Below are 9,754 nucleotides of genomic sequence, written 5' to 3'. Positions count from 1 at the left end.
GTCTTTTTATTGATCAATTTATTATGGGTGAGCTCTCAAAGATTTGTTTCATGACCAATATATGGTTGTTAATAAGATACAAAATCCTTTTCTTCTAAACGGATATTGGAATATGAAGATGTGTTCATCACACTCTAGTTTTGGTGGAAAATCCTCTCTAGCTATTTTATAATTTTTGTGACTAATTAATTTTAATTTTTCATGCTACTTATTGGCTCTGTTATTCATTAATTTATTGCTGCAAGCTAAGTATAAGTAGTTTATTTTAAATTATAGTCACCAAAAAAAAAGTATTTTAAATTATAAAGATTGCAAGTTGCAAAACTAGCTGGGACGCAATAATAATTCTTTCATATTTTATCCAACAATTTGCGATCTTTCAAAGGAGGGTCAACAAACACACAATGAACAATAAATTCATTTTAAATTTTAGACTTAGGAACTTTAAAGATATTATACTTTAGTCTCTAAAATTATAGTTTATGTTTTTTCTGTTGGTCACCTATTAATTAATTGTTAGTCGACTATTAATCGCTAATATGCATATTAATAATTACTGTCATGTAATTTGTCAAGTTATTGGTCAACTCTATATTATATATTGACAAACAAAATTATTTGTACATAAAAAAAATAACTAGTTACGTATAAAATATATATGTCTTTATAAGAATAGTTAATTTAGTTAATATTATAGAAATAATATTTAAAATTATTTTATATAACATAACATCTATAATTATATATTTATTACATTTAAAATTACATAATTATTCTAACGAATTAATAAATATTAAATAAGATCATTTTAAATTATTTGAATTGATTTTTTATTGTTTGTCAAATATTATAGTATTAAAATTAATTAATGGATCCCGCTAAGGAGACAATAGACTATTTGTACAATGTGTACAAGGGCTATTGAGTTAGAAAATGAGCATCCCCCATATTATCTAGAATAATCATCCGAGTACTAGCGATAATAAACATCTTCCCAAAAATTTAAATTGATTTTAGGGTTCACCAAAGATCGAACTCTTGACCTTTCGAATCTAGCGCTCTAATACCATGTCATGATACCACTCATCCTAAAAGTTTCAGCTGATAAGAAAATGTAACACTAATAAATATATCTCTAATACTCCCTAAACCTTCATTGTACACATTGTATAAATATTTTATTGGCTCCTCGTACTTTCCCTTAATTAAATACTAGCCCAATCATAGATTCTAGAACCCCGCTCCATATTATTCCAAACTTAAAACTTCAGAAAGTATCATATGTTAAATGTAACCAACCATATGAAAGTCTTCTCAATACAAGACGTTGCAACTTCTAGTTATGAATCATGGATTATTTCGGAGAATCCTATATATATAACTGACACGAAACGTGCATGTTGTGTTTGGAAAAGAAATTGAAGTATTTCCTGATGAGTAGTGGAGACTAATTCGAAAGCTATATACGTATCATATCGATGTATGCAACATTATATTATACTGAATCTTATTACGTTAATATATAGTGAATAGTGACAGACAGGATATTGAGACAGAGATATAGAGATATAAAATTATGTTTAACAGAAAAAATATAGACAGAAATAATGTGTCTAGAGGCACTGAATTAATGTATTTTGTATTCATTCTGACAAAAAAAATATAAAGACACTAACAATAAACACAACTTATTTTTTATTTTTTTTATTATTTTGTTAATTTTTCATAATTATATTTTTTATTATTATATTTTTTATCTCAAATTTTTAAATGAAAAAAATAAGAATAAATTAAATTTTCATAATTTATTTTAGTTTATTATCAAATAGAATATAAGAATACAAAATTTTGTGTCTCTATCCATCAATATTTTATCCTATTTTATTCTCAGTGTCTTATCCTGTTTCGTTCTCAAAAACAAATGCAACCATAGTTAATATAAATGTTTGGATGCAATATCATATGTTGTATCTCGCTCATAATAATTTGGTATTTTTTTTATTTGAAAATCCCTAATGCATTTCTTCACAAGCTCACACAACCACCATATTTATAAAATATATGCAATCATAAAAACTACATTACTCGCTATGAGGGAGACGCAAAATACTGACGATTTTTTTTTTATGATTAGTGACCATTTTAAATTAAAAGAACATATTAGAATAATATTGGATTAAATAAGTAGCTCTGATACCATATTTAAAATAAGATTGAGTAGACTTAATTTAATTATAAAAATTAATTCATAAAATAAAAAATACCTTACATTTATAAATTATTAAGAGACCATTTGTTTTACCATCCAAGCATTTATATACATGTTGGTGAATGTACTAAGAAATCGTCTTATTCTTGTTGTATTAACTCAACCACTTCGATCTTAACCCCATAACTTGTCACTTGGAAATCCTAAAAAGAGTAGTCTCAAATTATTCATTTATTTTGGTTCAAGTTAACTTTGGTTAATGTAATATTACATAAAATCTGATCTTATATAACATAGGAACTAAATTGATAGATTTTTATAAATATATTTATTCAATGTCTAATTAAATATGTTATATTAGGTATTTTGTATGCTATCAGTTAATATTTTATATCATCATTTATTGATAAAAATTATTATTAGAGTAATAGAAAAACAAAAATAATTAATTTATAATTTTTAAAAAATCAATTTAATTGATAAAATTTTTCAAAAATAAATAAACTATCTTTTAGAAATTAATTTCACTATTAATTTCTTTTGTGAGTGATATGGACATAGTAATTCAGATCTTTTGGACCTAAGAGGAAGCTACATAGGCAAGGAAGGTTTTTTTTATAGACAATTTTTTAGATTTAAGAAATTCACAGATTTAATTAAAAAAAATATCTCACATTGAAGTATTTTTTGTATAGATTTAGAAATTAGACAGACTCGGATTTATGTCTTTTCTTACTTGTTAAAAGACTAATTGTAATCAAACTTTATACCTACTCAATATATAACTTAACCTAAAAACTATTTGTATTCTCTTTTAAATTTAGATCTAATGTTTTCTTTCTCTATCTATAAATATGGTTGAATTTTTTTATGAATAAAATTTTTCTTTTACAAAAAATTAGTCAAAGTTAAAGGAGCCTAGCAACAGAAATAACACAAATATTCAATACAAGAACAATACGAAAGCACTCACAATATAATATGGCAGCAACTATAACAAGCAAATATAGCAAGTAAAACAATAACAAGAACACACCGAGATTTTAACGTGAAAAATCCCTCAATGTAAGAGGTAAAAATCACAGGTCGTCCAGATCAATGAAATAGCTCCACTATAATCAAATGAGGTATAAGAGAGTCTCAAACAAAGCACAAAAACGTGCATATAACCAGCTAAAACATAAAATCACTAAAGCTTACAAATGAGAAGCAAGAAGATGAAATATACCCAAAAAAACAGAGCTGCTGTCGAAGCCAATTTCTCTCTCTACCAGTTCAAATTTCAAGCTTATCCAACGGTGAACTAATGAGAAACTGCCATTTGAAGTTTACTGTTTTAGATAAAAACGAAAATTCTGTTTTCTCTCTTCTTTCTCTCTTTCTCTCAAATTGACCCCAAAAAATCTGATTAGAGTTGAGACACTAGAGTGCAAGAATACACCTCAAAAAATTGGACTTAAATCTTATAAAGAAGAGAAAAAACCCAACATAAGTTACTATATTTTTTTCTCTTAAATTTTATATTTTCTTATAGAAGTTACACTAAAAGAAACAATTTTACCTCTTGTAAAACAATATCTATAACTCGCCCAAAAAAGTTACAAGCTACCTCAATTATTTTCAAAAACATGTTAGAAATTAAAAAATGAGAGTATGAATTATTTGGGGTCCGAATATTCTGAGTCAACTAAACACATTTGGTGTTCTAATAGTCAAGTCTTGAAAAGCAAAATCACAAAAATAGAATAAAAGTACCAACTAGATAAAAAGAAAATATATTATGATTAACAATTATAAAAAGTAGGGCAAGGCGTGTGGCTTCCATGCTCCTTCTACTCATGTCACACATGGTGTTGTTCACTCTATGTAAATAAAATATCAAATATCATTTCATCAATTCAAAGGAGGTAAGTATACAAAGACCACGCTACTTTAATTTAATTTGACCTTATCATCTTTGCAAATTATTAATGGTGATGATGAGTAGAAAAGGACAAACAAAAGGCGTGTGTATGTAGTGTACACAGTACACCCTTATCAAATTAGTTATTATAGGGGTGTACATGGCTGGTCCGGCCCCAAATATTTTAGGGACTAGTTTAGTGTGATTTCATCGAGTTTAGGGTCGGGTAAGGGTCTTAAAAATAGATCCGGTCATTATTTTGGGTCGGGCCTGGGCCATAGTTTGAGTCACCCGAACTCAGCCTGGTGGCCTGGTGGCCCGGTCATCATACACAATTAATATTTGAGAAAAGGACAAATAGATCCCTGACTTTTGTCCCGCGGACATTTTCGTCCCTGACCATTGAAAAATACTTTTAAGTCCCTGACCTTCACAAAACTTGGACGGATCAGTCCCTAACGGAGGCATTTGGACGGATCAGTCCCTGACGGAGGCATTTGGACGGAGGGACTGATCCGTCCAAATTTTGTGAAGGTCAGGGACTTAAAAGTATTTTTCAATGGTCAGGGACGAAAATGTCCGCGAGACAAAAGGTTAGGGACCTATTTGTCCTTTTCTCTTAATATTTTGTGTTATTAGTGATGGATGATGGCTATTTTTATGTGAAATTTAAATATTGTAAACCTTAATATTTTGTGTTATTAGTCATTATAAGATTATAAGTTAATGTTTTATGTTTAAAATGAATAAGACTTTAGACTAATGCATAATATTGCGTTATTTGTATTGATTTAAATATTTAGTGTATTAGACAATATTAGTATTGATTATGGTTATGCTTTAATTTTAGAGAAGGGTTGGTTCTTGTTATATTTTTTTTAAGTAAATTTTACTATGTGAATTGTGAAATAATGGTTGGAAATTAGGTAATTTTTACATGCTAAAGACCCGGTTTTTACCCGGTTTTCACTCGACCCAAAGATGCGTAGGTTTCATCGGGTGTAAGATCGGGTTATAGTCTAAAAATTAGGCCCGATCTATATTTCGGATCGGGTCTGGATTAAGCCAAACCCAGTCTGGCCCGGCCCATGTACACCCCTAAGTTATTATATATTTATTATAAATTAATTTAAATACCGGTATTCTAGTTATTTTAACCGTTGATCTTAATTATAAAAAATATATATAATATATATTAATTTGAAATCAACGGTTATTGAAAACATGATGGTTATTGAAGATCAAGTGAGCAAGTTGATGAAAGTAGTGGTCCTCTTTACTCATCACTTGCAATGGAGACAGGCTATACAGAATTTGCACTGTTGACTTTGTCATTCATATATCTGACCCATCACTATGATGATTTAATTTCTAAGTTTGTGATCCTCATCATCCAAAAATAAATAACTATTCTCCTCTTGAAGAAATATAATATTATTATACGTTCAAATTATACTCTATCTATTCCATGTAGAAACTCAAGTGCAATCGATTTTAATGTGAAATTGATAACTGAGAGTTATTAGATGATTTGATTGATTTGACTAAATTTTTATTTAACGGCTCTTAACTATCAACTTCACGTGAAGTCAACCGCACCTAAATTTTCACCCTATCTCAAATAGTAGCAGAATGCATGCCAAGGAATGAAGAAATTGATTTTTAACTAAAAATTTTAAGTTCGAATTCATTAAAATGGAAAGAAATATTGAAAATTGAAAAAAAAAAAATATTATATACTTCATCAACGTTTAGTTATTTTGGGATGGATTAGTCAAGTTTGTAATTATAATACCTAAATGCCAATAGTTAATTAAATAGAAAATGCTGAGTTACATTAATTTAAAATAATAAATAAATTAATATATAGCACATTCCGTCTTCATATAAATTAAAGGAGAGTGATTTTGTCACACCTAAACTTGATAAATTCACTGCCTTATGTATGTTTTTATTTTAAATTACCTTAGTTTTCATTTATTTTATTTTTCATAAAACCTCCCAACGAGGATAATTTAGATAATTTAAAAATAATATAGAATAAAAAAGCGTCATTATATAATGACAAAAGGCAATTGCTCATGAACCCTCCAAAAATAAAGGATAAATTATCATCTTTTCATGAATTATTGCATATTATATAATATAGGTTTATTTTGCACGCTTATATAACATACAAAGTAATAATACATTTAACCAATTTAACACATAATTAAAATTTAGACAAAAATGAAAACTTTGAAAGATGCACTAAATATATTCTATGATTGCACAAATATTTCTCAAAGTTTATGTTTCACAAAAATAGAAATGAAGCAATAAGTTAATTATCTATAGTTTAATTCAAATAAAATATATAAAAAAATATTTTGTGCATTAAATACATAAATAAGAAATAATAAGAAAGATTAATTTATCCTATAATACTAAAGAGTACCGAACAATTGCAATGACAAAATCACTTTCCTAACTTAAATCATTTTATTATTGACATAAACCGGATTTCATAAATATATAAATAATGGTGATGTTATACGTATAAGTATTTTTTTTTAACTAAGTCTAATTAAGTTGACACAAATTTAAAACATGTATTATTGTTTTTTTTCGTATTTTTTTAGCACAGAAATATTTATTAGAGACCATAAAAATTTATTGACACAACATATAAATTTTTACTTATAATACAGAATTTTTTACACATAGTAAAAATTTTAACATATAGCATAAAAATTTTTATACATAATATATAAATTTACCCATAGCACAAAATATTTTATGTTTTTTGTTTTTCACAGTATCTCCCAACTTGGCAGGTCAAGAACTAATCAATTGCAGTACTGAACTCTATTTAAGGGGTTTGTCACTGGCCAATAGGTTGCTGTATGTATAAGGCGGGATTCAAACTCTCGACACTTATTTAAGCGGACTAGTGAGTTAACCACTAGACCAATCCAATTTCATTATGTCAATGATGATAATAAAAAAGGATGAGGAGAAAAAGAAATCAAACAAGAGAAGTTGGTTGATGGTGTAGTTTTATTGTAGGAAAAGTTTAGGGAGTCAGTAATTTTGTTAAATTCTGGCCAGTATGTAACCAGCAAAGAAAAGTGAGCTATTAGATGAAATCTCACACCAATCTCACACCATTAAAACTATCATTGATGGCTATTTGATGGCTACAAATTATAAAAGTTACTGGTCCTGGCATTCCTCTTTATTGTATAAATAATTGTTGGAGTGGCTGGCCCACATAGCAAGCTGTCTCCCTTGTAAAGGCAGGAGAGAGGTAAAAGGGTGACCCATCTGGGCCGGGCTGGATTTTGAAGAATCGAACAAACCATGGCCCATGCCCACATCCACTTGCCATATATTTAGGCAATGTGTCGTGTGTGAAAAGCATAAGATAGGATCAGAAGGAAAATTGGGAAAGAAGATGCTAAATTCCAAACATTCATTTATTCATGTGCTGCTGGACTGACCTATATTGCCAACATTGAATTATTGCTCTAGAATTATTCACATAATTCCAAATATTCAAGTTACATGTGACCTAAGTTATCTAACCATGGGAAACAACCTAGAATTTGTTCATCATAAATTATCTTTTGGTTTTACTATCATCTTTAGAATTTTCCATGGGATAATTAAGATCCTATATAGGTTTTTCTTTTAAGAAAGGGGTTAATTGGTATATATATAGCTTTTTACTATCCTTCAATAATTCCAATTATTAAAATATATAATAATTCCACCTTTTTATTTCCCTTCAAAGGGAAATAAAACAAAGGGTGATAGAGGGAGTAGTGAAGTTTAAGTTTGTAGTTCAATTTTAATAACTTTACATAATGCAACATGACAAGAAAAATTGTCACTTCCTATGCGTTGATTTTATGATCTTTATGGTATCCCTAGCTAGTTGCTTGATGAAATAAATGTTTATTCATTAATGGCCTATGAAAATAAAAGGTTAACATATTTTGTCTTTTTTATTTCTTATTTTTTTATTTTTTCCAATTTCCAATAGGATTCATTATGTAAAGGAGAAGAAAGATATTCATCCACAAAGAGAAGATTAAAAAAAAAAAAAAAGACAGCAAAATATAAGTTAATCATACTCTCACTTAGGGCTGAGCACAGGTTGCGGGTATTCAATTGTCCGTCCAAATTCAAATCGAACCAATTAAATTGGTTCTAGAACTAATGGATAATCGGATTCAATCCAAACCAAACCAATAACTCTCTCTAGCAATTGGTTTGGATAACGATTTTGGGGTGTAGAATCCGAACCAACCCGTAGATCTGATTATATATTAATTAAATAAAAAAATAAAAATTTAAAAAATATATATGCCTTTTAATATGTTTGGATTTTAATATCTTTAGTGTTTAATATGTTTAGATTTTAATGTGTTTAGTTTTTAATATATTTGATGTTTAACATTTTTGAATTANAATCCAAACCAAATCGAACCAATTCTAATTCAATTGGTTCGGTTCTAATTTAACCTTAAATCCGAACCAACCCGAATCGTGCTCACCCCTACTCTCACCTAGCTACAAAAAAGTAAAAGCTTATTATTCCTATTAATTACATAATAATCGTCTCATTAGTAATCACCGGATCAAAAAATAATCGACAAAAACACATATATAATTTTCTTTTTATAGATTTTTTATTCCAACTAGGGCAAGTTGTTGAATGAGTTGGTGTAATTTTTTAACCCACTAATTATACCTCATAAAAGCTAAAGTTAGATTAATCTAATGAACGTTTCTTTCAACTCATTGATTCCCAATGTCACTAATATATTTTGATATAAACGGCATGCACTACCTCAAAATTAAATTAAGCAATTCATTATAGGTGTATGCGTGAAAACCTAAAAATATGACATTTCTAACTTTTTCAAGTAATGTTTGTATCGTTGTATATATACGTGTTTATAATAGCAAGATAGAAGCTAATGACCTTAATTTTGATCCTTTTGCGATTTTGATACCAAAATCCAATTTAATAAGCACATAGATGCCAAAAAGATTATGTGCACTTATTGACAAGGTGCATTAAAGAATTATTATTGTGCATCTTATGATCACCAGCTAGTAAATGTTCATGATCATGTCCAAGTTTAATTGAACTAAATTACTCATTGGTCATGAAAGTGATGATGATGATGAGTGATATTAACACAAGTGGCATTGGGATCTGAATTGGGCTTTGTTTAATTAGCAGGTAATGCTACTATGAAGAGTGAGGCTAGCCAGTTAGGTGAGGAGTGATGATTTTTTTTTATATAATGCAAAAAATATTAAAAAATAAAGATATTATGTGTAATACACATTTAATTTCTTCAAAAAATTAGTTACAATCTTCACTCTTTTACCTAATTTTGTTCACTCTTCATTAAAGAAATTTTCTTGTTTCACTGGTTAGTACGTTAATTATTTCATTAAGTACTTCCGATCCAGCCATTATCAATAATTCTTAATTCAAATTTGAGATTTTCAATTTTTGAACTACCAAATTGAGATGAAATGAAACCATAATGTTTATTTTTAATAATTAGAATTAGGAACCCAAATTATATTTTGTAGATAATCGTCTTCTTTTCATCAAAAAAACAAATCAATTGTTAATA

Source organism: Arachis ipaensis, chromosome B02 (assembly GCF_000816755.2).
Source record: "Arachis ipaensis cultivar K30076 chromosome B02, Araip1.1, whole genome shotgun sequence".
Classification (NCBI taxonomy): Eukaryota; Viridiplantae; Streptophyta; class Magnoliopsida; order Fabales; family Fabaceae; genus Arachis; species Arachis ipaensis.
The sequence above is the reverse complement of the archived record's forward strand: the minus strand, read 5'-3'. Positions refer to the sequence as shown.